Source organism: Danio rerio, chromosome 17, assembly GCF_052040795.2.
Source record: "Danio rerio strain M-AB ecotype USA chromosome 17, GRCz13ab, whole genome shotgun sequence".
NCBI classification, from domain to species: domain Eukaryota; kingdom Metazoa; phylum Chordata; class Actinopteri; order Cypriniformes; family Danionidae; genus Danio; species Danio rerio.
This window is the reverse complement of record NC_141037.1, coordinates 56,415,108-56,442,006: the sequence shown is the minus strand read 5'-3', so window position 1 is coordinate 56,442,006 and position 26,899 is coordinate 56,415,108. Positions and strand designations below refer to the sequence as shown.

Below are 26,899 nucleotides of genomic sequence, written 5' to 3'. Positions count from 1 at the left end.
TCTGACCTCTAAAGGTGCTCTAGTGACAGATGCTAGAGGCCATGGTCTTTAGCCTCCTTGGTGGAACAACCGACTCCCATGCGGTAGGTCGCCGGTTCGATCCCAGCTCAGAGCGGGTTGGTTGGTGTAGGACCAGCGGGGTTACACAAGTTTGCGAATGTTTGTTGAAACAATAGATTTGAGAAACGCTAAATCCACAAACTATGTTTGTGACCACGGAACTTAGTTAGCTAACGATGGTTTTCGGAAGCACACCTCTGAATGTTTTTTTAGAATTATATCTTTATAGAGATTGTGCTTGGTGTGGACGGGCCTTAACAGCTCTGCTAATCGATGACAACTTCATTTTAGGCAAGTTAATACTAAAATATAATAAGAAAAATAAGACAATAAAACTAGAGACTCTGTTTCTTTGAACTAGATCATCACACATTTCTTCATTTCGACAATGCACATTGACAGTAAAATCTTATAATTACATTTTTTGATTAATCTGGCTCAATCAGAGGCAATGATTGCGATTTACTCATAATCTTTCAAACTGATCAACAGATAATAAAACATCAAGCAAACAACTTAAGCAAGTACCTGAGATGGTGACCAAACAGGACTGGCTGACAGTTATAGCTGGGCTTCCAGCTAACTCTATCAAGCCTCTTCAACTGCTCCAGAATGCAGCAGCACGAGTTGTCTTCAATGAACCTAAACGAGCACATGTCACTCTGCTGCTAGTCCATTTGCACTGGCTGCCAGTTGCTGCTCGCATCAAATTTAAAGCTCTGATGTTTGCCTACAAAGTGACCTCTGGCCTAGCACCTTCTTATCTGCTCTCACTTTTGCAGATCTATGTGCCCCCCAGAAACTTGCGTTCTGTGAATGAACGACGCCTCGTGGTTCCATCCCAAAGGGGGAAGAAATAACTTTCGCTCACGCTCACGCTCAATCTGCCCTGTTGGTGGAATGAACTCCCTAACTGCATCAGAACAGCAGAGTCACTCGCTAAAAACGACTAAAAACTCAACTATTTAGTCTCCACTACACTTCCTAATCTGCAATTGCCTCTTTGAATATCACACTAACTGTACAAAAAAAAAAAAAAATACTAATACTACTTATACTTCCCCTTCTTAAACTTTACACACCTGAAACTTGCCTATAGCACTTCTTCATTGTTGCTCTTAGTTGTGTAAATTGCTTCCTTGTCCTCATTTGTAAGTCGCTTTGGATAAAAGCGTCTGCTAAATGACTAAATGTAAATGTAAATGTTATAATCACCTCATTGTAAAACTCTCCAAATATATTTCCAACACCACCTGTCGTCTTTTTTTTATTCTTATGAAATCCAAAACAAATTCTTTTCCCTTCAGAGAGTCCAACTAAGGGAGAAAAATGATGTTGAATTTCCACACACGTCCGAGAGTAACATCTGTGCAGATATTTATGCAGTCTACGTTTGAACTGAGGCTTTCCTCAAGATGCCAGGATGGATTTGGTGCGTTATATAGTACCTCCACCTTCACATAGGCTGCCCTTGAATCTCCTGTAGCGTCTATTGAAGTTTTGTTCAGATGCAACCCATGCACCTGCGAGTTGAATGCATGTATTTATCCTCTCACTGGGGACCGGGCCATACAGAAGCACTCTGCCATCTCTTTGAACCTGCTTCCCCTGGTGGCTTCCTAACTATACAGCACTCAATGCTTTGTAAGTGACTCCAGCAGTGGGGGCAGACTGGAGAGAATAGAAAGTTAACCGAGGGAAGAAACAGTAAAACAAACAAAAAGGCCCCAGGAAAAAATATCTTTGAGTGCACAGGGGGATCAAAGACCTCCACCGTGACCTACGGCCTTTGTCTTTTAGACACTTCATTGAGCTCATGTCTGGACACCTATGGAAGGCACTAGCACATTCAGCACAGGGAAGCTCATTCCCCCTTTGGGACTTCAAATTGCCTCTAAAAAGATTCCTCTAAAAAACATCCAATGTCAATGGACACTCATGGGCCTTCCTCTCTCGTATGACTCCAGAGTTTCAAAGCAAGGAGTGGCATCTAAAACCTGTCAGTTTGCCCACAAAGAAAGCGACTAATTTGTGGATGACTGTAGAGAAGATGTGCCCCCGTGCACTTATTATTTGAATCCTATAATTAGTATTTTGCTTTGTGGTCTAATATCAATTTCAAAGCATTCTTAAATCAAGAAACACAACCTTATTATCATACAAAGATGCATAAGAAAAAGCGTTTACGTTCATTCGTTTTCCATCGGCTTAGTCCCTTATTTATCAGGGGTCGCCACAGCGGAATGAACCGCCAACCCTGCTGAATAAAACCCAGCTTAAACCAGCCTAGGTTGTTTGGCTGGTTTTAGCTGGTTGACCAGCCTGGTTTTAGAGGGGTTTTGGCCATTTCCAGGCTGGTTTCCAGCCATTTCCAGCCTGGTTTTAGAGGGGTTTTGGCCATTTCCAGGCTGGTTTCCAGCCATTTCCAGCCTGGTTTTAGCTGGTCAGGCTAGGAGATGACCAGCTGGCAGCCCAGCCAAAACCAGGCTGGTCAAGCTGGTTTTAGCTGCTGATTTTCCAGCCTGACCAGCTGGAATTGGCTGGAAATTTGTTTCGCAAAGCCCCTAGTTTCTCTGTCGCTGATCCCACGCTTGAACCATGTTAGTTATAGCGTAAAACGCCCATAATGACGTTCTAAACAGGGTGGAGTAACTTCTTCTTTAGAGAAGAACCCCATCATTCATTCATTTTCTTGTCGGCTTAGTGCCTTTATTAATCCGGGGTCACCACAGCCGAATGAACTTATCCAGCACATGTTTGATGCAGCGCATGCCCTTCCAGCTGCAACCCAGTACTGGGACATTTCCACACACTCTCTTTCGCACTCATACACTTTGTCTGGAGATGTCTCATACACTTATCATGAATATAATCTGACTCTAAATCTATGATCTATGTTTGAAGTTCATTCATTTATTTTCTTTTTGGCTTAGTCCCTTTATTAATCTGGGGTTGCCACAGCAGAATGAACCGCCAACTTATCCAGCAAATGTTTTTACCCATCACTTGGAAACATTCATACACACCCATTCACACACATATGGACAATTTTAGCTCACCCAATTCACCTATACCGCATGACTATGGAAACCCACGCCAACACGGGGAGAACATGCAAACACACAGAAACGCCAACTGACCCAGCCGAGACTCGAACCAGCAACCTTCTTGCTGTGAGGTGACAGCACTACCTTCTGTGCCACTGTGTCTCCCAATTGCTTCTTACTCCTTAGCAAATAAAATAAACTGTACTGTAGGTATATGAGGTCCTTCATTTATGCTTCTTCTTATAATCCTACAATACTTGCAGATGTCCTTCTACAATTTTAAAAATGCTGGGTTGTCGTAAATTAATGTTGGGTCAAAGAAGGACATATTCCAATAGAACTTTTACGCACTTCCGCATTTTTTGAACGGAAATACGTCAATGTAGTGCATTAGAACTTCCTGTTATCATATCGGCAGATACGAAAAATGGCAGAAGAATCGCAGTTTCTGTTGTATTCCAGGCTGTTCGTCTTCTAACCAAAAACAGCCCTTTTATTTCCTTCTTTTCCTGTTGATCCAAACCTGAAACCCAAATGGATACAGGCGATCTGAAGAGAGGAAGGGCATAGTTTTCATTTAAAAACAGGTAGCACCTATGTCTGCAGCCGGCACTTCGCTCCGGATGATTACAGTGGTCTAATCATGAAGACTGGTGTTGTCCTGAGCCTATTGACCTTATTCTAAAATGCGGAAGTGCGCCTGTTTTCGGAATTGTCTTAGAACTTCCGATTCAGTCGTCTATGAGAGAAATGACAAGGAATAATAAACGGCAGAAAACGGGCAAACTACTAGCTCTACAAACAAATAATTGCATGACTACACAGACCAAGTAGAATAATATAACAAGAATATATCAAATTGCAACATCAAGCAGCGAAATGAGCAGTTTTTAATGTCTAAAAATGAATGGAAGTGAATGAGACCGGAAGTCTCGAGCCAAAAAGATTCAAATGGCAGCGCCCGCTCGTCTGCGGAGAATAAGGTCAATTCCCTTGGAACAACTCTACAGCTCCTTTGAGAAGGGAGTCAGTATATGACAGAACCTACAAACGTCAGTCTAAACAGCTATGCTGTGAAGATAGCGACATGGTGGTTAAGGCAGTAAGGATGGATCACGACTACGTGACACACCACCTGCATTGAGGTAAAGTTGGTTTTATATTCACACATTCGTTCATTTAGAAGTCTCTATATTGTTTACTATGTTACTTTAAATATTCGATCGAAATTAGCATGCAAATATGACTCGAAAACAACATTAACGCTGGTTATTTGACTGTGAACAATGTTGTACTTTGATAGTCATTGGCTGCTAATATGATTTCACTATTTAGAGTTTGCAAATAATACTTTAAAGAAATTATATTGTTAAGGGGAAAGTCTGAATGTGCAAATATAAAACCAACTTTCCCTCTATCCCACCTGCAGGTAAGATTGTTCATAGTGTATTGAGTTAACGCTAGTCAACTATGTGTACCGTTATGCATTTCTACCTAAACAAATAAATGTGAATAATATAAGCTGTTCACAAAACTCAACTAATAAAATAAAACATATATTTTTTTTAATAATGAATCAATTTATTGCTGTGACATCTAGTAAATACACTAAGTTTTATCATACTAGCATGTGTGGAAGTATTTAAAACATGTGTGTTACAACTGGCCCTGTGTTAGGTTCTGCCCCACTTTCCCCTATTTTAATTGCATGTATTTAATTACGTATTTAATTATCTTCGAAAGACAACTCAGGCTCGCCGAAAACACTCTAGCTGCCATTTTTCCGCCAAAAAAACTCATACCGGAACTGGGTTTACACGTTGTTGACATACTTCCGGTTTTTGCGTATACAATCTCACGGCAATTCGTAACTTTTTCATTTAGTGGCTAATTCGTATGAATTCGTACGATCTAATTCGTACAATTTAGTACGATTTGCTTATCCCCCAATGACGGTTGGGTTTAGGGGTGGGGTCAGGTGCCACGCCTCCTTTTTAAAATCGTACCATTTCGTACGACTGAACTCGTATGAATTCGTACGAATTAGCCCCTAAACTGGCGAAACGTAAAATACTTATGTTTTCTCGTGAGATCAGGCTGGTTTTTATCGTAAATTCTACCGATTATTTTCCAATGTTGGGTTGATGGGAACTTTTAATAAATTGCTTAATACAGGATTAACACTCGCCTCAGTTTAAGTCAAATCTAAATCTGTTATCTCTCACTGTTGATGCATTGTTGTGGCTGCTTAATGAAAGCTGTGGTGTTGCAGAGGTATGGGGTTAGTTGGTCAGGGAAGAGCACTAAAGGATAGGGGTTAAGTATGTCGGGAAGGAACGCACACAAATTGTCCAGCTTTCATTAGTGTGCTGAGTGAAGACTCCGCAGAGGACTCGATTCCCAAGACTCTCAGATAACAAGTGGCTTCTCACACTGGGGCTTTCTGTTTCCTCCAAATAAAACCAAAAAGAGAAGAAGAAAAAAAAAAGGAGCGGGATGGAGAATGAGTTACCACAGAGAGAGAGAGAAAACAGGAGAGCCGTTCCAGCAGCCAACTGTTATCTGCCTGACATTCAGTCAGTGTGGAGTTATTTTAGGTTTATTTATCCCCAAGAGCAATGAATGGCTGCCGACAAGATATTTCTGATAGATGCGATAAGGGCTTCCATCCTCTAAACATGCCCTCTTAGCTTAAAGTTAACCTCACCTCTAAAAGCCATTAGTGACAGACATAAAGCCGAGGGGAGCGTGTAGGTCCCAGCGCAGCATTCATCTGCACTGCAGTTATTCTAGACCTCTCCCAAAAGCAAACAGACAAATGAAGACGTCTCCAGTGGAATTTCAGGAATACGCAAAGACTGACACTTTTTGTTTTAGCTGCACTGAAAGAACAATGATTCGTTGGATTTTCTTGATTTTTTTTTTAACTAAATAGATGCAAACAATTTATATGGGGCTGAATTGAAACAAAATCAATTTAGTAACATTCAGCTTCATTTGTTTACATTGAGCCATTAAAAACTGTTTGCAATCACTTACCTTAAAAAAACATAGTTTAAAGAGCTCTAAAAATCTGTTTCAATAAAACTGGGACAAGTTGACAGAGTACAAACTGTAAATTTGGACAAAACTGTGATGACAGAATAATTAGCTTACCATTCATTAAACAGCACCTATGGTGAAAAATCTACTTTTCAAGCTTTTTGGACAGAAATATGTGTATATATAGTGTATAGACCGTCATATTGGGCTGATATGAACACACCTGGGGCCTCATGTATCAACGCTGCGTACGCACAAAAACTTTGCGTGCGCCAGGTTTCACGCTCAGAATCGCTCACGTTTGGATTTACTAACGATGAACTGAACGTGGGAATGTGCGCAGCTCCATGCCAGCTTTCTGGCAGGCGTATGCACATTTTTTCTGTGTCTGTTTTATTTCCATTGGCGACTCCTAGAGGCAGTTGTGTTAAATTCCTCTCTACAAAGTGTCTGAGCCTTGCAATGGCAGCTGTATGAGACGGGTTCATCTAGCAGGTATATAAGGTTTCCATACCATACATTTGACCAGCTAAACATTAAAGCGCAATTTGCAGCGGTCGCCTGTTTTCCCAATGTAATCTGAGCGATCTACTGCACACACATTACTATAAAGACACTATCTGAAGATGAATTTGCATGCGTGAATCAGAAACATTTCCATTCAATAAATGTGCAAATAAAATATGATGTTTATTGATATGAACTTATTGATGATTCCTACTTGTCTTTCTCGTGATAAATAGTTGGCAAAATCTGATATGTAGCGGGGGAAAAAAACAAGAAAGAGTTCACCAGACGCTGGATTCGAGCCGAGTTCATGCTCGAACGTATCAATTCATGATCACATGCGTCTTACAAGTAGCGCCACTGAAACTGTTAAACGTCCTGCAACATTTTACAGATATAAACCACACTATTTCTTTTTTTTAATTCACTCAGTGCGATGTTCAGACCCAACTGTGTTGACCACATCTCCCACTCTATTTTTTTCTTTTGTTGTTAATTCCGGAGAACAAACTTGCAAATAACACCGCTTTTCTCCGCTCTACCTCCGAAAGCAGCACCTCCAATTCACATTCTGTTCAAAGTTTCTCTTCTTGCTTGCTTTTGCCGTTGCTTTTTCGTTGGGTTTTGCCAAAGTAGAGTCATTAGCATATTCATACGGGGGCGGAGGCAGGGAGGGGTTTTGTGCTCGTGCATGTTGCGCTCAGTTTCACGTTCATTCAGATGTACAAAAGAATATGCGTGAGATTCGGCGTACGCAGTGTTTCATACATCTGAATTTTTTTCTGCGTACGCACATTTACAGCTTTGTGCGTACGCAATGTTTTAGTAAGATTTCCACGCAAGTCTTCGTACATGAGGCCCCTGGTCCTTTTTTTTTCAGTTTAACAACATAAAAACGGTGGACCAACTGGAGCGGTTTTCAGATCGACCGCAACTTAGGAGTGCGGTCCCCCCGCCCACCCAATTGATTGACAGCTGCGTATTAACTTGTGCCGGTAGTCACGTGTATAATCATCAGTGTTGGGGAGGTTACTTCGGAAATGTAATAGATTACAGATAACAAATTACCCTATTTAAAATGTATTAAGTTGTCTGCGCCAATAGCCTAGTGGTTAGTGCGTCGTCACATATCACCAAGGTGCTCACGACGACCTGAGTTCGATTCCCGGCTCAAGTTCCTTTGCCGATCCTTCCCCTATCTTTTCCTGTCGGTAAAAATCTCCACTGTCCTATCCAAATAAAGGTGAAAACCCCTAAAATAATTATAAAAAATGTATTAAGTTATACAAATTTTCGATTAATTTATAAAAGTAAAGTAACTAATTACAACTGATTACTTTTTGATTACTGTAAGGTTTCTAATGAGCATTTTCAACTCAATAATTTTCAAGCATTTATACCGAGGACATGTTCCCCGCGGGATTTATGCATGTAGGTGCGCCGCAAATCAAAAGCATCAGAATAACATCGCTTTAATAAATGGCTTTGGCAGAAGGCATCGTGCACAACAAAAACAAGCAAAGCAACAGATTAGTATTATTCAACATATCCCAGATTTTTAAAGGACATTTTTAGATGTAATTAATTTGTAATTTTTAAAATTTTCACAGTAACTGTAATTTAATTACACATTTTTTTCTCAGTAACTGTGACAAATTACTGTTACTTTCATTTTGTAATGAAATTACGTGACGCCATAACATGTAACTAGTTACTCCCCAACACTGAAAATCACATCAACAAGACAGGACGTGCGCAGGGCAACTGTGAATAAAAGCTCTGTTCAGTTTGCTAGGATCATCAATAATCATTAAATGTGATCAAGACGGGTAAATTTTACAAGTTTAAAATGTTTTAAAACAGTGCATGTGTCTAATGAATTACAGCAATTCACCTCAGATTTCCTTTATCCCCACAGCTGCATGTCAGAACAATAATAAAAGACACTTTAATCCCGGTTTGTGGACATTAAATCAGGTTTATTTCGTATATTAACATAACAGATATCCGTACAGCAGTGGAGATTAACCTGTATCCTGTCACATTTGCGTGCAAAAAGAGTGCAAAGCTAAACGCGCGCGCTGTCTGTGTGTGTGGGTGAACTTTGTAACGACATTGTGTGTGACTCATCGTTGCAACTCAACAACAAACTCATCAAATACTCATTGGTACAGTCTTACTGTAGTATTTCTCACAAACGCTACTTGAAATCTTCTTCCTTCAAGTCTGTCTGTTGTCTGAATCAGCCGAGGGAGGAGATTAAGGCACGCAGAAAGGCACGTAGAAACGGTGGGTGGGGAGGACTAGCCTTAAAGGCGCAGTACAACAAAACCGCTACCCCATGCTAAAAGGTATAAAAGAGAAACTTATAAAAGGTCTAATAAAAAATATGATGGGTGTTTTGGGGTGTCATTCACACACAAACACTACGGTCAATTTAGCTTGTTCAGTTTACCTATAGTGCATGTGTTACACGCTGCGCCACCATGATGCTCCTTTATTTTAACCAGTTTTATTAAACACCTTTATATTATATTTCTAATAATAATAAATAAATAATAATTATTATTATCCTTATTTTTACATTGATTTGCAAAAGACAGCGCTGACGCGCACCTCTCAAAAAATGTAACTACACATCGCAACAACGCGTATACAAGCTCTGTGATTGGTCGTCTTGGTAGCTGTGACGAATGCGGGCAGCGCTGGGAGCCACGAGCCCGATGGAGCGAGTGTTTACAAGTGTCTAGTCGCATAAAGGAGCTCCAGATGGAGACCATTGTTTTGTGTTTATCTTATGATTAAAGTTGATGCATGTCCGCCGGCTCCCACTTCTAAATGAGCGAGTTTGAGCCACTTGTAGCGTTCAGAAAAAAACAGACCCGCTAATAAACTTGACACAGAGGAACATAAAAACCTGATGCCAGTTAGCGTTTTTGAAGTGTTACTGTAGAGCAACACAAACAGCACGCTGAAGTATGCACGACCACACAACGCAAGCAACGTGGGTCATGCCGAAGTATAAACCAGCCTTAAGTGTAACATTCATTTTCCTTCGGCTTAGGCCTGATCCCAATTCTACCCCTTAGCCCTTCCTCTTACCCCTCGTTTTGCGCACTCACGTCAAGGGGTAGTGGTGTCCCAATTCTCTTTAGCTTGAAGGTGTAGGGCTAAGGGGAAGGGGTGACAAACCCTTCGAACGAAGATTTTTCTGGACCACACTTGAAACCAAGGGGTAAGAAAATTTCCCAGAATACATTAGCCACAGCGGCAGTATTGCTGAACCCGGAAGTAAGCCCTACTGAAAAAAACTGCTTAAACCAGCCTAGGCTGGTTGGTTGGCTTTAGCTGGTCAACCAGGCTGGTTTTAGAGGGGTTTTGGCCACTTCCAGTTGGTTTCCAGCCATTTCCAGCCTGGTTTTAGCTGGTCAGGCTGGGAGATGACCAGCTAAAACCAGCTTGACCAGCCAAGCCTGGGAGCCCAGCCAAAACCAGCTATATCCAGCTTAAACCAGGCTGGTCAAGCTGGTTTTAGCTAGATTTAGCTGGTCGTTTTGGGTGGAAACCAGCCTGGAAATGGCCAAAACCCCTCTAAAACCAGGCTGGTCAACCAGCTAAAACCAGTCAACCAGCCTAAGCTGGTTTAAGCTGGATTTTTTAGCAGGGAGGAGATCCACAAATTAGTATTTTTTTATCATTATAATGAATTGTTACGACAAACAAACACATTTTAATATATTCATAACCACATTCGTGCTGCAACATCAAGCCGACGTCCAATGCTGGACAGATTTGTATTTTGGTTACTTTCCAATGCAATTTAAAAACAACAAAATATCAATGTCTAACGATGTTACGTTACAGCTTAACATTGTGTGGACTTTACCAATATGACGTCTATCAGACGTTGGATTTTGGTTGCTGCAACTGACGAATAAATATCAGTATTTGACATCAATATGACATTGGTTTAAGATGTTGGCTCAACGTTTGATTTCGGTAACTTTCCAGCACAACCTCAAACCGACAAAAGATCAACGTCATTACAAGTTGTTTTTGGGCATCAAGATAACATTGTCCTTAGATGCTGGTGACCAAAATCTAACCTAATATTAATGTCTTATGATGTTGTGTGTCCGCTGAGATATGATAAGGATGTGAAAACCCTCAATGTCACCCCGACTTAGCAATTGCTATTTGCCTAAAGCAACTGACCCCAAACTTTCCCATGTCACCCAATCGCTAATCAATGCTCTTGTGTTTCCCAGCGGCTGCAGTGAAAGTTTTTGATATTTCTGTGCCCGACCATCTGGCCGGCTGCTGATGAGAAGCAGAGATGATGGCTGGTATACGAGGCTGGCAGTGCTCAAGTTTCTGCTATCTTTTGGGAGTCTTTGATGTGCGTTTCTCCCACCTCTGGCTTCCTTCTCTCAGGAAATTGCTTTCTGTCTGTTTCCACAGCAGATAAATGATCTGGGTAGGGGCTGCACACTGTCACCAGCCAGCCCTGTACATCAGACGACCTGGATTATGTTGACTGCGTGTGGCTTCATCTGAAATACCGAAGAGTGGAACGCAGATCTTTATATCTGTGAATTGTTTAATCTGAAAGCGACTGCCACCTGTACATCAGTTATTTTGACTTGCTTTAGGTTCATCATCCTTAAAGGACCCGTGAAGTCCTTTGAAATGTGTATTTTTTCTTTGATGTTTGACAATATTAACTGAAAAATGAAAAGAGGGCAGGGCATAGTGTAGCTCCTCCCAGTGGCGCCTGCATGTGTACGGCTGTACGCACTATGGTTGGGCATCTAAGCTATAATGCCGATCCGATACGCATCTCGATACAAAGAATACGATCCGATATATTAGCGATACATTTGTGACATATTGCGATGCAACACGATACGATTCACACCCATATCACGATACGATGCGATATTTCAGCACTAACTAATTAGATCAAGTTTATGAGATGATGTGAAAGAGGATGCTGTGCCATTGAATGAGTTTGATTATTTATAAACCAAGCAAAACCAAGACTTTTTTTACAAACTGGCTTTTCTCTCAGAGCCAGAGTGTCAGTTTACAGTAGAGGGCCATTTTAGAACATATAGCACATATTATTTAAGTATTTTCAAGATAAACAGAATGTATAAGTGCAATATATATTAAAATATATATATTTGCACTCTTTCAACATAAAGGTTGAGCATTGCACAACAAGAATTGTGATTTAACCTTTCAACTATGAAAACAAGTTTTACAAAGATATTTTGTGCCACTGATTATTCAAAACTTAAGGTGGTGACCTAGCAGTGTTATGCTGCTTTGACACATCACTGTCACTGTAAACAACAGGCTAATAAAAATATAACAAACCAGCAATCTTCTTGCTGTGAGGTGGTCAAACTACCCACTGTGCCACCGTGACACCCATTATTTTTATCATTATTATTATTAATATTATTATTATTATAATTAAATAAAAATTAACAGGAGGAGGTGTTTAAAACCTTCGTTCTCCGTGACACTAGGCTGAATATCTTTGCAGATGAACAATGCAATAGCATTCGTTATTGGCGTAGAGCGCACAAAACTGTTGCGCACGGAAAAAAAAAACTTGCAATGCTTTTCTCACCACTTTTGGAGCTGGTTGAAGCAGTGCGAAAGCCGGGGATGCAGGAACACTGGAAGATGCTTTCACAACAACACCGTGGCGCCGCTTCAAGTGAGATTTCAGATTAGTCGTACTGCCCGCGTATTTTATAGATGCGCGGCACATTTTGCAAATTGCATCTGTCCTGTCATGTCGTCCATCCTTAAATCCATAATGTTGCCATACTTTAGATTTAAAACTCAGTGAGGAATAAAATGTTTGTTTTGCTTCTCGCGCTTTCTGAGGGCGCTTCACTAGCTTCATCCGCACACCTGATACACTGAGTTGTAGTTTAAGTGTACACATCCGCAAATCCGTTGCTAAGGCTTACTTTATGTAGGTCGATTAAATTATGCGCCAAAAACAGGTTGACAACACTTGTTAATAAATAAAAAATACATTCTATATTAAAAATATAAGCTGTATCTCGCAAAAACCGATGCATCTCGCAAAAACCGATGCATCTCGATTTGCTTCCAAAATTTCATTCATCCTCTGCTGCTCAACCGATGCACTCGCATCGTGCACGCGCATGACCGCGTATCGATACATATCGGTTAATCTTCCCATCCCTAGTACGCACTGTGCGTCCCTACCATGAGAGGGCGCGAATTAATGCCGCTTTTTAATTTTTTTATTACATAATTTAAATTGATTATTAAACAGCATACACGACGATATATTGATAAAGCAAGAAAGAATGACAACAAAGGTGTGTGTTTTAAAGTGTGTATGTACTTGCATGGTGGGAGATGGGTAAAGAAATCTGGCTTTAGTTTTACTGGTGGATTTTCCGCACCAAAAAAATCACCATTCAGATGACAAGGTTAAAATGAGTAAACGCTCTTTAAAACAGCAAAACTTCATTGAGACATTTGCCAAAAGGCCTAAAACTAATGAGACAAATACCGCAGTCTCATTATCAGCACCTGAGCCGGGCAACCTGTCTCGTTCATCAGACAGATCAGAGCTGCGCGGCCTCCTCGCATGGAACAGCTATCATTCAAGGTGTTTTAAACTATTTTATCTGACAGACTGGCATAAATAAGCAGACATCTCCATTCTCACGAGTTTCTGAAGTGTCTCAGGCCCCGTTTACACTAATGCGTTTTAGTTTGAAAACACTTAAGTTTTGCTACGGTTACGCCAACCGTCCACACTACGCTCGAGTTCTCGAGCGCCGAAAACAGAGCGTTTCGAAAACGCGGGAGAGGCCGTTTTCATTCTGAAACGCTGCTGCTCTGTCTCAGTGTGGATGATGGAAAACGGAGACATCTGAAAACGGAGGCGGGGCTGCAGACATTCACCTCTCTGATTGGGGCTTTTCCTGAATATTAAGTAGCCTAACACGCACAGTTCAGTCCTGCATCCTCTCTGTGTAAGTTCAGACTTCGCAAGTTTGATCAAGGCTGCAGTCTCTTCTTCTCAGTTTGATATGGAAAACAGACTATACCGAGGACACGGGTAAATCTTCAAAGGGAACACTTCATAACTTCATTCACATCATCCTGGCTACGTTGTTTCACTTTCTCAACAATAAAATGTAAACATGATTTAAGGAACTGCCTATTTTCTTTTTGATATTAACAACTAAACAGCCAGCAGAAATGTTGAGGCGTCGTGCTGCATGAGCGTCATCTTCACTGTGTGGATATTTAACAATAACAACTGCCTTCTTTCAATTTCAGTGAAAATACGAAACACAGCCTCTCTTCTGCTGAATATCAGTTTTAATAATCGATAATGGCCATTATAAAAGTATAACATAAAATAAGTTTATACATTATAGAAAATAAAGGCAAGCGCTCAGTCAATATACAGAATAGGCTACGTGGTTACATTAATCATTAACTTATCTTTGCGCTTAGCCAAAACACGTTACCTGAGAAAAAGTAAGATTCCAATGACCAAAGTCAGGGAATATGTCGTTAGATAAAGACAACAAGATGAATGAAATATCCCGTTTAATAAATATAGTGAGGTTAGATCCAGCGGGAGATGCTTGATGAGAAGTCCGACTAGCACAGCTCTCATCTGGGTAGATGGGCTGCAGCGCTTGCCAGAGAGTGTGTGTGTGGTCACGTGATGTGCGTTTTCAGCGTTTTGGTGTGGACGGAGAGCAGTTCAGAAACGCTGGGTAAAACGCAAGTGTGGATGCAGATCGTTTTCATTCTAAAACGCCGTTTTAAAACTAAAACGCATTAGTGTAAACGGGGCCTCAGTCTTTCAACAGAGTTTGTTCCACCGAGGTAAATGTTCAGTGCTGTTGCGAATATGCGAATTTGTAAACGCATGTCCTGCTCTTCCAAATTATTTGATTAAATGAAATAAATTGTAATTGACCGGCGCAACATGGGAAAACAGTTTAATTTAGGCCCCTCTGAAACTGAACATTTCACTTTAATTTAATTTAGCCTAGATTATTATTTTATTTGACAGTTCAGTTTGTGGTTCGGCATTGTTATATTGCGGGTTTTGAAGCACTTCACTTTAAATGTTATTGGTTCTTCTATTTTATCTAGAAGATAACTGACCAAGACAAACATTTGAACAAAGAGACAAACAATATACGAAATTTGTTTTAAAAAGACATTTTTTCTGAGAAAAATATCGGCTACAAATTTTATTTTTGTTTGAGCCAGTCCACTACTCAACTGTGCGGGTGGATGATTGTCGGTCAGTGGAAAATAAGGATTTAATTAATGCTTTACTAATTGTATTTCATCACAATTTTCTGTCATATATTTGTAAATTTTTAATATGTCATAATTTTGGGGGCGGGGCGGTGCTGAATTTGTGCGTACCTAGGAATAAAATCCTGCAGGCGCCCCTGGCTCCTCCCCTATATAAAAACCGCCAATAGTGTTTTGTTTTATCGCAGCTCGGCCAGTGAGAGAGGTTGAGCTCCAGCACATCAAATGAAAAGCTTATGAAAACAAAGGGGCGGGGCATGTCAGACACTAGAGAGCATTTGATTCGTCAGAAGATTTGATGAGAAACTGAAGTATAGTGACGTGAAAAAAAAGGTTGATCCATTTACCGTGATATTTTTATACAAGGTTATCAAACCTTCACAATCTTAAACCAGCCAATGCCTATGTGAGACATAACATTCACTCATTTATTCATTTTACTTCAGCTTAGTATCTAGAGGTCGCCACAGCAGAATGAACCATCAACTATTCCGGTATATGTTTTACGCAGCAGATGCCCTTCCAGCTGCAACCCAGTATTGGGAAACACCCATACACCCTCATTCACACACAAACACACACACACACTCATACACTTCAAGCAATTTAGTTATATTCAATTCACCTATAGCACATGCTTGGATTGTGGGGGAAACCGGAGCACCCGGAATAAAGCAAGGTGCAAACTCCACACAGAAAAGCCAACTGGCCCAAACCAGTGACCTTCTTGCTGTAAGGTAACAGTGCTAACCACTGAAAATAAAGAAATATTTTATACATATTTCAACATTCTCTGGGTGTTTCCCAGTAATGGGTTGTGGCTGGAAGGGCATCTGCTGTGTAAAACATATGCTGGATAAGTTGGCTGGTCAATCCGCTGTGGCAATCCCTTATTATTAGGGACTAAGCCTAAAAGAAATGAATAATGAATGAAAGATTCTCTGAGGAACCAAAGACACAAGCGAAGAAGGCTTATTTATAGACTGTATGACATCACTGGAAAAAACCCTTTAAAATCCTTTATTTTGGCGAGTGCACTGCCTCTAACTCATAACGCAGCAGGTCAAAGGTCATCTCAAAAACAAAAAAGCAGCAGCCTTGTTGTCATCAACATGAGAACGCACTGCCCACATTACGGATCTGGAAAATGTAGCGTCTGCATTCTGAATCATTCTCTCTGATGACAGACAAGAGCAAGGCTACTCAACCCTCCGTCTCATTCCAGACGACTCCCTGCGCCTCGCAAGGCCTCTGACTGACGGCCCGTGAAGCTTCTCATTTCATTCAAGTACCGTGTCACCCTCCATTCACAACATCATAGCAAAAAGCACACTTGAGTGTTCCAGAGCAGGAAGCTTCCTGCGGGGAGAAAGTTTGGTTTCAGGTCAGTGTGCTTTAGTCGGTGCGCTGGGGGAGGTGCCGTAAACTTGGCCTACGTCTACATTAATCCGGATGCATTTGAAAACCAATAGCACTTTTTTCATATAGCACTTTTGGTCCCACTTTATATTAAGTGGCCTTAACTATTATGTACTTACACAGGAATTAATAGTTTGTTACAATGTACATATTGTGTAAATACATGTATTTACTGTGTACTTATGCTTGATTAAATACATGTATGTAATTACAACTGTAATTAATTTTTGTAATTACATTTGTAAATACACTGTTGACCACCCCTTATACCTTAACCCACCCTTAAACCTAACCATGCCACCAAACCTGTCCATAACCCAACCTCTATCCCAACTCAAAAGCACAACAAGTGTTCTCAAATACATTATAAACACAGTAAGTACATTGCATTTATTTTTCTGATGTAAGTACATTGTAGTTAAGGACACTTAATATAAAGTGGGACCGCACTTTTTAATTGTCCTCCAAAAGGTTCCCGTCCATTCTAAACTGCTTAAAAGCATAGTTCACGCAATAATGAAAATCGACTCGTTATTTATTCTCCCTCTGGTAACACTTTACAATAACAGCACATGAACAATGATGTGTTAATATGTACACTAAGTGTGGTTTATTCATAAACTAATTTCGAGAGGATCACTAGCTTATAATGAACACGGCTGGCTCCTTATTAGCTCCATAATCAGTCCTATTAGATGATTACGGAAGCATTATAAATGACCTGAGTTTTTCACTCCAGTTATCTTCGTCTTGAAGCTCCCCCCCTTTCTACCCCTACATCCTCCCCCTTTTTTCTGATCGGGCGACACGGTGGCCCAGTGGCTAGCACTGTTGCGTCACAGCAAGAACACCGCCGGTCCAACCTTTCGGGCTGGTTGGTGTTTCTGTGCGGAGTTTACATGTTCTCCTCATGTTCGCGTGGGTTTTCCCCGGGTTCCCCCCAACGTCCAAAAACAGAAACCATAGCCAATCGACTAAAACAAATTATCACCCAATACAACCTTAGTTCACACTTCTCACGGTGTCAAGCAGGGGGCGTTCTGGAGACCTACCTGAACTCGAACTCCCCTCTCGCCCTTCCAACGGGAGGGAGCCCAGGGCTCGAGGATATTACGAGCTCAGGGCTCTCTCCCGGGACAGCATGCCAAATACGCTTTATTGATTATCAGCTAAGTGTGAACTCTTGAAACATTATTGTGAACTAATGATGAGGTAAGGCACGTGATGGAAAGAGTACTGAAAAATCCTACACAAACAGACATCCCAAGATGGGAAAAAATCCATTTCGGGGGACACAGAGATGATTTGAGGGAGGTCACGGGAGAGTGGGTGCCTGAAGATAGGTGGTGTTGGGTGTACTCGCGACGTATCTGAAGAGCAGTGGGGGGGCGTGTTTATGCGATGTACCTGAAGAGCGGTGGGGGTGAGTTGCGCGCTACGTACCTAAAGAGCGGTGGGGGTAAATTTCGCCCGACGTACCTGAAGAGCTTGGATCCGGTGGAGACTATTTAGGGACGGGGCGGGAGACGTGCAGTTTCCGGGAGATTATCAATCTTTTGCGGGCATGCGGGACTCTCTATGCATTTGCGGGAGACTCACGGAACTTTTCGGGAGACTTGGGATGTCTGCTTAATTCAAAGTACCATTACTTGCCTAAAAATGTAGTGTGCGTAGAGTAAAAGTATCTGTTGTAAATATTACTTAAAGTGTGAGTAAAACGTAGTCCTTTCAAAAGTACTCAAGAATAGTGTTATGCTGTAAAAAGCTGATGCATGTACATGTAAATTGTGTGTAAACGTAACATTCTGTAGTGCATTTAGTTATTGCTCAGTTGGCACAGAGCGTCATAATACATTAATATCATGTTAGATTTAGGTTGTGGTGTCAGGTGACCAAAAATTAATGTCTAGCCAGAGTCTAAAGACACTAGCACCTTTCACACATACAGACCTTTCCGGAAAATTACAGGCAATTTTCCGGAAACGTCTGTATGTGTGAACAGGCCGTTTTTGAAAATACCGGTAAATTCGTTCTGGCTATTTTCCGGAAAGAGAAGTTGTAACGTTACCAGCAATTTGCCGCAATGCTGCGCTGTGTGAACGCAGACGTAAGATTGCCGGAAAGAGCGCGTTTACAAATTTACCAATTTTAAGAAGAGCAGTTGACTTAAAAACTCTCAAAACTCAAAAGTGTTTTTGAAAGAGTTATTTTTTCCTGACTTCTCTTAATTATTATAGATGTAACCTTGAAGGGGGTCAAAGTGCAGGCAGCTGGAAAGGGAAAAAGCCGGTGGGCCTTTGGGATCTCGAAAGTGGGGGTTGGCGATAGTGCTGTTGGGTCCTTGGAGGAAACATTAGCAAAGCGTGGAGGAAAAGCTGCCAAATTAACTTCTCACCCTTTCAATCACACCCCAGAGAATTCCTGTCCCACTTCACCTCTGCCAGTCTGGCTCGCTTTTTTTCCTGCCTCTCTTCCCATTCCGAGTTAAGACACGAAGCGACCCCTGAACACCTACACTCCCCAGCAACCCAGAACACTAATGTTAACACACCAACAAGCCAATGAGGTCGTATGGCCTCTTTCTGCCCTCGACTTGTTATTTTTCCCTTTGTGAGCCTTACGAGCAGAACTAAGGCTCCCCCTCATGTTCCTTTTGAAGGAATGGAATAAATGTCTCATTTGTATCAGTGACACTTGTTCTAAATGGTCCATTTCTGTTTAGGCAGATTTAAGGGAGTTATTGGGAGCTGCGAGTTCTTTTGCATTAGGTATTTCACTCTTGGCCCTCGATAAGTTTCAATCAAATGAAAAGCAGATGCAGACCATATTGGGTCCTTTGTTGGAAACAATATTTTGAGTGGTACTAATTTATTAGGCTCTTGCAACATCTGGAATTCTTTATAATTAATGCACTGACCTCAAAACTTTACTTCCACCTGTTAAACTCTGAGAGGGAGGCCAGAGATGCTCCTGCATATGACTGGGAAATAGTTTGGCAGATGGTTACATTTAGGCTTCAAAAAAAATAAATATTGTGGTCCTTTGTAAATAATATCAGGCGAACAAAAACGGTGGGAATCATGTACTTTTGTTAGTCTGAAAAGTTGTGGTCATGAAAGGATAGATGTGGTGATCTCCAACACTGAGGTAGACTGTGCTGTATAATCAATGCTCGGTGGGTACAGGGAACCAAAGTGCGGCAAGACTTTGATACAAAGCAGGATTGATTCTGCAGACTGATTGCAAGTGCACTCTCAGACACTATTACCTTATAACATCTACATTCCATTAAGCCTACCCTTCACAGTTAAGTCACTTGCTCTATTGAGAGCATGTGCCTGAGAGTGCATGTCTGAGGCTGCATGAGATGGCCTCCCAATCATCCCCATCCACCAAATTGGCTCTGTTACTATCTCTCCACTCCACCAATAGCTGGTGGGTAGTAAGCACATTGGCGCCATTGTCCTCAGTCGACCGTCGCATCATCCAGGTGGATGGTGGTGTCAAGATATATATATTGGCATCTAAACACAGCAAATCCAAAAGGTTCATGCAGGATGCCATAGTTTTTATAGATGGAGATTACAAGCAATAATAGTGCGTTCATGCAATGTACCGTAATTTGAATAGATGTAGATTATAAACAATGGCTGATGAATGCGAGCCGAGTAGTATGTCCGAATTCATAGAATTCGAAAATCAGTAGGCGAGACGTACCCGGATGACTTACTACTTCCAGCAAGAAAGTGTGCATCCCATGCACGCTGCCCTATCCCATAATGCCCCGTGAGAGATTTCCTGAATGGAAGTGAGGCGACGCAACTGACGCAGGTAGGTCACGTGACCATGACAAAATGGCGGCTATAGTACGTCCGAATTCCATTCATACTTTTCACATTCATACTGTACAGAACGTACTTTTCTAACGGCCGAGTGGTACGTTTAAATTCAAATGCAGTACCTACTGAGTATAGGCGGTTTCGGACGCAGCAAATTACGTGTTCAGCGTTATGTTTGGGTGGTATTTCAAAACAAGCACAAAACACTCTCTGTTTGTCTTCCAGCAAATTTGAATGTTATCACTTGTTTGAATGGCTGATATCAGTGGTTATTAGCTGATAGATATGGGCCAGTTGGGACCTTCTGCTCCTACTGGTAGGCTGTTATCATCCCTCCACATAGTTAATCAGATATAAATTAAGCTGCAGCCGGAAGTTAACGAGAATAATTTATATGATCTATTTAATAACCAGCCTGAAAATGGCCAAAACCCCTCTAAAACCAGGCTATTCAACCAGCTAAAACCAACCAACCAGCTTAGGCTGGTTTAAGCTGGATTTTTCAGCAGGGTACCCTAACACTAAACCCAACCATCACAGTAATGCAAAAACACATCTGGATCTGGTGTCTTAAGAACCACTTTTAATGGTTTAGAGCTGGTGCTTTGTGCGCAAAAGACAAATAACCAATTTGGAATCGGCTCTAGGTTTGAACCAGCACTCAAACTGCCTTGGTGAAAACACGGTGTCAGTAAATACTTGATGTGACAATAAAAAGTGATTTAATGGTGCTCCCTGGTTTAAGTAACGTGAGCTGATGAAATCAAAACTGCCTGCTACAGAAATCCATTATAGTTCTTGACTCATTCATTGTGTACTATAAGAATGACATCAATGAAGTCAGGAAAACAAGATGTGGTTTCTACAGTAGCAATCCTTTATGCATTCTTTAAAAAGTACAACCAGAGAACATTTTGTACTGGCAGATTATAGACTCATTAGCCCTAATGTAGCTTTATAAACTGTTACGCTACAGCAGATGGTAATGAGCTAATGAATTTAAAAACTAACAGAGACAATTAGAGCCTGGTCAGACCAACAGAGTTCTGATCAAACCAATCACAGTTTAACCATCACTTACACCTTTTAACCAACCATGGACTGACGGTTCAACTTCATTTCCAAAATAGCTTTTAAGGCTTGTTGGTGGTGTAGAACAGTTGACCTATGACCTGACTACAGACTGTAAAAGGTGCCTAAATGAAAATAAGCCAGTTTCTACTTCTATTGTGCCGATTACCCTGCTGAAAAATCCAGCTTAAACCAACCAAGGCTGGTTGGCTGGTTTTAGCTGGTTGACCAGCCTTGTTTTAGAGGGGTTTTGGCCATTTCCAGGCTGGTTTCCAGCCATTTCCAGCCTGGTCTTAGCTGGTCAGGCTGGAAAATGACCAGCTAAAACCAACTTGACCAGCCTGGTTAAGGCTAACCATAGCTGGTTTTGGCTGGACTTCCAGCCTGGCTAGGCTGGTCAAGCTGGTTTTAGCTGGTCATCTCCCACCCTGACCAGCTGTGACCATGCTGGAAATGGCTGGAAATGGCCAAAACCACTCTAAAACCTGCCTGGTCGACCAGCTAAAACCAGCCAACCAGCCTAGGCTGGTTTAAGCTGTTTTTCTCAGTAGGGTATGCACTGAATATAAATGATTTAGAATAATTAAGACACAAGTCTCTGGAACACTTTATTTTGATTGGTTGATCCACATCCAAGGTATGGTATCACCAAATAACGATGGTTCAACAAATAACACAGGCTTGTCTGGGTCCTTCGATTAATCTTGACCATCAGTAAATGCGTTCTGTATTTATATGCTTTTTTGTCGTGCTGCTATTTTTGACTGTTTGGGGCCATCTACTGAAAAAACAGCTTAAACCAGTCTAGGCTGTTTGGCTGGTTTTAGCTGGTCGACCAGGCTGGTTTTAGAGGGGTTTTGGCCACTTCCAGGCTGGTTTCCAGCCATTTCCAGCCTGGTCTTAGCTGGTCAGGCTGGGAGATGACCAGCTAAAACCAGCTTGACCAGCCTAGCCAGGCTGGGAGCCCAGCCAAAACCAGCTATGTCCAGCTTAAACCAGGCTGGTCAAGCTGGTTAAAGCTGGATTTTGCTGGTCAGTTTCCAGCCTGACCAGCTAAGACCAGGCTGGAAATGGCTAAAAACCAGCCTGGAAATGACCAAAACCCCTCTAAAACCAGCCTGGTCGACCAGCTAAAACCAGCTTACCAGCCTAGGCAGGTTTAAGCTGGATTTTTCTGCAGGTCCATCTTGTGACTGAATAATAAAAAAATTAGCGTATTCTACATTCAGCCATTTTCATTTATGTCAGCATTGCCTTTAATTAAAGAATTAATAAACTATTAGGGCTTAGAACAGGGGTGTCCTGGGGGGCAGTGTCCTGCTGAGTTTAGCTCCAACTTGCTTTAACGCACCTGCCAGGAAGTTTCTAGTATACCTAGCAAGAGCTTGTTTAGCTGGCTCAGGTGTGTTTGATTAGGGTTGGAGCTAAATGTTCCAGGACACCAGCCCTCCAGGACTGAGTGTGGACGACCATTGGCTTAGAACAATGTTTTGTGTCAACTTTTTTTTCAAAGTAGTAGTGCATGTCAGCCATTTGTTCTTGTGTGGTTATCAGTTAATGATGGAACCGTCTTCTAAATCAGGTCCTGCTAGTTTTTGCTGGAAAACAACATTTATATTTAAAGACATGACAGAATCTACAACACAGACTGAATAAAATCAAGCTCAGGCAACCATTACAAGTGAAAAGTGGCTGATTACAAACATGCCTTCTTGTTGTCATTTACAAACGATGCAGGCCCATTAATGGTTAATTACCAGTTTCCACTCGGCCCAACCATACAAGCGCAATGATTTATTGTGAGAAGAACATGGGCGCTCCTCCCATTACTGAACTCTTTCCTTTGTTTGACTTTATTAATACCAATATATTACTCAAAGAAACAAGGGTGCATTACAGCCAGAACATGCACCAAAGGATAATAAATGGCAGTATTGTGAGTGCCTAAACATTTTTGTTCATCTCCAGCTGTTTCCTTGCTCATCATGCTGCGAGATAACATGAAACACTCACGCAACAGCTTCATTTCACAGACATCTGTCATCCATTAAGGACAACACACTCGGCCTCCGAGGGGCAGAGTCTGATCTCTGAAGTCCTCTTGGGTGTGTGTATGTGCATGTGTGTGAATAGGAGGGGTTAGGCTGAAACTAGATAGGGTTCCTTTAAAACGACAGACACATTCAGCAGGACGTAATGCTGCTGAAGAGCTTAACAAGAAGGTTTCAACATTCCAAGACTCTTAACACTCAGTGTTTCTAATGACTTGGCTAATATTTGGTCATTTATTAGCTCACCATGTCTCCTTTGGAGGATAAAGGAACTCTAAATACACCAACAACTAATCACATGAATTCGTCTTGGGACTGGGAGTTCAGATATTTCCAGCTTGGTAATCTTGTACCACAGTGCAATGCCTTTGGTCATTACACAATAAAATGAAGAGTATGTGATATGGACTTAAATAAGATGTTTATTTTGGCTGGAAGACTGAGGGGTCTGGGATTATCTCAGCAATGATAATTAAACAATATTTTGCTGAGGGTGCTTTCACACTTGGACTTTTGTTTCGGAACCTGTCTCGTTTGCCCAGTTAGCGCAGTTTGTTTGTTTGGCGATCACGCTTGGATCTGTGCCAAATCAATCGGTCCAAGATTGCCTTAGGTGGTCTCGGCTATGGATGCAAGGCCATAAGGACACCTGCGTTCTGTTCTGTAACTCATGATAAGGCGCACCTGCACGTGCGCCCACACCATAGACTGTAAAATATATGGACGTAGTGTTCGTGACGTCACCCATAGGTTTCTAAAGAGCGCAAAAGAAGCCACAAGTAGGCGCGGCCAACCGTCGCCATTTTGTTCGCGTGTCATCACACCCACGGCGGGATACCAAACAAGGGCAAAGAGGCGGAGAGTGAGCGGAGCTACAGACACCTGCTGGCATTTAGCTTGGACCTGGTTCAGACACCTGGTTTACTTTGGGAGAACGCTTAATACTTTATCACCTGCGACTCGTTTGTGTATTGACCACATGTGCTTGGCTGTACACTATATCAATAAAGCGTTTAGACTTTAAAAAGACTGCTGTAAAACATTGAGCAACTAAACATTGTTCTTATTTCGTTTAACAGGAGGAAAACGCAAATTACTTCCAAACACTTCACATATAGTCTGTGTTAGTTAATGTAGGACTATTGATGAAATCCAGCATGACACTGTATGACAACGCTTCAGATGACTGTTCTAGAGCCTACAGCTAATTAATTCGTCAGATTCTGAAGTGCATTACAGCTCTAAATATAAATAAAAACGATAAATGATCTTAAATAAAACGAATACATGTATAGAGAAGGTATATAAGTATGTAACTTTACTCACATGGGAAACGGAGGCCACGTGAATGGTTTGTGAGCACAATTAAGTGCACACAGCATGCCATGCCATCTAGTAATTGTAGGAAACAAGTCCAAAAGGCAGATGACTGTGTAAAGCCACAGAAAACAACACAGAAATATGATAAACATGCCGAGTTCAGTGGCTAATCTGCCGGATTCAGCTGAGGTGACGTGACGGCGACCAACGAGACCTAGCTGTCACTCAAGTGGCCACGCCCTTAATTATGCAAACTTAATATAACTTAATATAAAGGAAACGGTTGAGTTATAAAAAAAATTCACCCCCTCACAGTTGTCATGAAGGGTAATATTAGCTGTATTAACCAAAATCTTTTTTTGTACCAGGCTGTAAACACCTTTTTTTCTGCTGTAAAGTTGGATATTCTAACAGTGGGCTCAATTGAAATTTGCTCTATTTTGGAGCCAGGAGCGGCCAGGACTAGCGCAATTTCAGATGAATTGCAGTTTTAGTTACTTCCGTATTGGCTTCCTGAGGGAGAGCAGGAGGTTGCCGCTTGGCCCACACTCATTTGTAATGACATCTAAAAAATTATGAGTACCAATGAACTTCTGCTGAACTTACAGTTGACAGCTCAGTGGACAGTGAACAAGATATATTGTTGAGCATTGTTTTTTTGGCCGAGTCATCACTTTTGAAACAGGAAGGAAAGACCTTAACTGGACATGGGTAAGACCCCTGTATGACCCTGAGATTCTATTGGTGGCGGGCACCTGAGAGATTTAGGATATCATTAGCGAAGAAGCTGATGACGGTGTGTAATGTGTGAATTTGGGTGGAGTATTAAGACAGAGAAATGTATTTAAACTATGTGCATGCCTATGTTCGGCAGACACTCGAACGACCTGTCTCTGTTGCTACTGATGCTGTGACAATAAACAGCTTCGCCAAAAGACTTCGGAGATCTCAAACTTTGTCATTTTTTTTAAATGTTTGACTTAGAAACTTAGAATATTTTGCAGACCAGAATCTTTTATCACTGGAAAACATCCATACACACTCATTCACACCCACACTCATACACTACGGTCAATTTTAGCATACCCAATTCACCTGTACCACATGTCTTTGGCCTTGTGGGGGAAACCGGAGCACCCGGAGGAAACCCAAGCGAACATGGGGAGAACATGCAAACTCCATTCAGAAATGCCAACTGGCCCAGCCGAGGCTCAAACCAGTGACCTTTTTGCTGTAAGGCGAACGTGCTACCCACTGCGCCACCGCGTCACCCCCAATTTCTTATCATCATAACAGTAATGACCTTTTAAGCACTAATTAAGTCTTTGATAATCAGGACATGGGATTCAAAACTCCGAAACCCAAAACTTATTTCTTTGTACGATTCGTACCAATCAAACAGTTGAACGGACAAATGTGACACATCTAGTTTGATTAGCTCTACAGAAATCCAGTTGCTCTACTCCCAAACCTCTTCACAAGAAACATTTGCATTCGGTGTGAAAGGGCCTGAGGCGGGAAATTCTTTGCTTCCGATAGAGATACAAACGTAAGTAACATGTCATTGTACGGTACACACCTTCCATAAATGCTACTCTTATTGTGTGATTCTGGGAGTGGAAAAAGACTGTAAACGAATTAAAAGCATGTACACGAGACAAAACACGCAATGCTTACAGCAAGCGGCGGATGTTCACAAGGACGACTATAACATGAACAGTACCAATGCTTGTTAGAGGAGGGAAGACACAATGAGGGTGGATTTTAGCAACCATCCGTCAAAACATTAAGTGGCGTTTAATTATAGCTTAGCTGTAGCCAGAAGACTCGTACAGGCTTCACCTCTTTTTCATCTATACTAAAAACCAAGCAAGTGTGAGAGCATTCCTTAAAGACGTTTTGTGAGGCCACTTAGACATCATGCTGGATTTACACACAATCAATTCATAAGCTGTTATTATTCATCAAGTTATAACATATGCCTTGTTGACTATGTTGTCTCGGGTTTAAGGGATAGTTCAAGCCAAAAATTTTATATATATATATATATATATATATATATATATATATATATATATATATATATATATATAAATATATATATACTGTATATATATATATATATATATATATATATATATATATATATATATATATATATATATATTAGGGATGTAACGGTATTGTAAAT

General features: G+C 41.3%; 1 protein-coding gene across 1 annotated transcript in view; it reads right to left on the bottom strand.

Annotated features, from left to right (window-relative positions):
- The window catches only part of zc2hc1c (zinc finger, C2HC-type containing 1C), an 835,825-nt gene that overhangs the window by 554,077 nt on the left and 254,849 nt on the right, over positions 1–26,899 (bottom strand). The gene's annotated exons all lie outside the window — the stretch shown is intronic.